The 2500-nt window shown below is 38.1% G+C and overlaps 1 protein-coding gene across 1 annotated transcript in view; it reads right to left on the bottom strand.

Annotated features, from left to right (window-relative positions):
- The window catches only part of LOC137654605 (probable G-protein coupled receptor CG31760), a 1168850-nt gene that overhangs the window by 1145087 nt on the left and 21263 nt on the right, over positions 1–2500 (bottom strand). The window lies entirely within an intron of this gene.

The raw sequence follows: 2500 nt of genomic DNA, 5'->3' as shown, positions 1-2500 counted from the left end.
TTATGGAACAGAACAATGGAATACCGTAGCTAGGCTTTACGGAACAGAACAATGGAATACCGTAGCTAGGCTTTACGGAACAGAACAATGGAATGCCATGACTAGGCTTTATGGTACAGAACAATAGAATAGCGTAGCTAGGCTTCATGGAACAAAACAATAAAATACCGTAGCTAGGCTTTATGGAACAGAAAAATGGAATACCGTAGTTAAGCTTTATGGAATAGAACAATAGATTGCCGCAGCTAGGCTTTATGGAACCGAACAATAGAATACTGCAGCTAGTCTTTATGGAACACACCAATGGAATACCGTAACTAGGCTTTATGGAACAGAACAATAGAATACCGTAGCTAGGTTTTATTGAACAGAACAATAGAATACCGTAGCTAAGCTTTATGGAACTGGGCATTGGAATACCGTAGCTAGGCCTTATGGAACAGAACAATGGAATGCCGTAGCTAGGTTTTATGGAGCTAGGCTTTATGAAACAGAACAATGGAATGCCGTAGCTAGGCTTTATGGAACAGAACAATGGAATGCCGTAGCTATACTTTATGGAACAGAACAATGGAATACCGTAGCTAGGCTTTATGGAACTGAACAATGGAATACTGTAGGTAGGCTTTATGGAACAGAACAATGGAACACCATTGCTAGGCTTTTTGGAACAGAACAATAGAATACCATATGAAGGCTTTATGGAACAGAACAATAGAATACCATATCTAGACTTTATGGAACAGAACAATGGAATACCATATCTACGCTTTACGGAACAGAACAATAGAATACTGTAGCTAGGCTTTATGGATCAGAACAATGGAATACAATATCTGGCTTTATGGAACAGAGCAATGGAATACCATATCTAGGCTTTATGGAAATGAACAATAGAATACCATAGCTAGGCTTTATGGAGCAGAACAATGGAATGCCGTAGCTAAGCTTTATGGAACAGAACAATGGAATACCGTAGCGAGGCTTTATGGAACAGAACAACAGAAAACCGCAGCTAAGCTTTATGGAACAGAACAATGGAATACCGTAGCTAGGCTTTATGGAACAGGACAATGGAATACCGTAGCTAGGCTTTACGGAACAGAACAATGGAATACTGTACCTAGGCTTTATGGAACAGAACAATGGAATGCCGTGACTAGGCTTTATGAGGTCTTCCTCACTATCATCTCCCCCTACGCCTATAGACGCTAAGGGCCTTGGTTAGATTTTGCCATTCGTCTCTATCTTGAGCTTTAAATCAACAATTCTCCATTCATCATCTACTTCACGCTTCATAGTTCTCAGCCATGTAGGTATGGGTCTCCCAACTCTTCTAGTTAAATGTTTGATGAACTTCTCTCTTGGGGAGTGCAGAGAGCATGCCCAAACCATCTCCATATACCCCTTACCATGCTCTCATCCACATATGGAGGTCCAGTTATCTCATTTATAGTTTCACTTCTAATCCTGTCCTGACATTTAACAGCCGATATACTCCTAATAGTTTTGTTTTCAAATCTACAAAATCTGTTGGATAGTTTCATTGTCATAACACGATTCATGTCTATACAGTAACACCCATCTCACTAAACTGATATATAGCCTGATTTTTATAGGTAATTTCAGACGATTTTATTTCCAAATTTTACTCAACCTACCCATTATCTGATTCGTTTTTTCCATCTTTTATTAAACTCAAATTCTAAAGACCCTGTATTATGGATCATAGTTCCTAAATATTTAAATGATTCTACCTCATTAATCCAGTCTTCTTCCAATTATATTTCATCTTCCATTACATATTCCGTTCTCATCATCTCTGTCTTTCTTATGTGATAGCTCATGCATTCTAGTAAGAACGCATTGCAAATCTTCTGGTGTTCTCTTAATAAGGTCAACGTCATCGGCATACTCTACACTGCTAATTTCCTATTATCAATCCAATCCAATCCAATCCCTCACCACCATCCCCAACTGCTCTATGCATCATAAAATCAATGAGGAGGATAAGCAACATAGGTGACAACACATTCCCTTGAGTACTCCACTGTTCTCAGGAAATTCATTTGATAAGACTTCACTCACATTAACTTTGCACTTGCTATGTTCATGTGCAGATTTAATGAAATTTACATATTTGAGAGGAGCAAAATTGGCTGGTGCACACTATCAAATGCTTTCCCAGTCCACAAATGCCATCAAAAGTGGATTTCTATATCCTCTACATTACTTTACAACATGTCTTGAATTGAAAATGTTGTTCATCTTTCAGCTTTTCATTAATATTTCTCTCTAGTCCCTTTAGACCAAGCATACTATATTTTTTCATGACAATTGACAAAAAAGTGTGACGCCTCTGTAATTATTGCAATCAGTCAGATCCTCTATTGTTATTTTCACCAACACTCCAAGCTCCCATTCATCAAGTTTTGCCTCTTCACGTCACATTCTACAGAAAAATCTTTTAATATTCTGGGAGTCAATTCATTTTCGGCCA

Source organism: Palaemon carinicauda, chromosome 15, assembly GCF_036898095.1.
Source record: "Palaemon carinicauda isolate YSFRI2023 chromosome 15, ASM3689809v2, whole genome shotgun sequence".
NCBI classification, from domain to species: Eukaryota; Metazoa; Arthropoda; class Malacostraca; order Decapoda; family Palaemonidae; genus Palaemon; species Palaemon carinicauda.
This window is presented reverse-complemented; position numbering and strand designations above follow the sequence as displayed.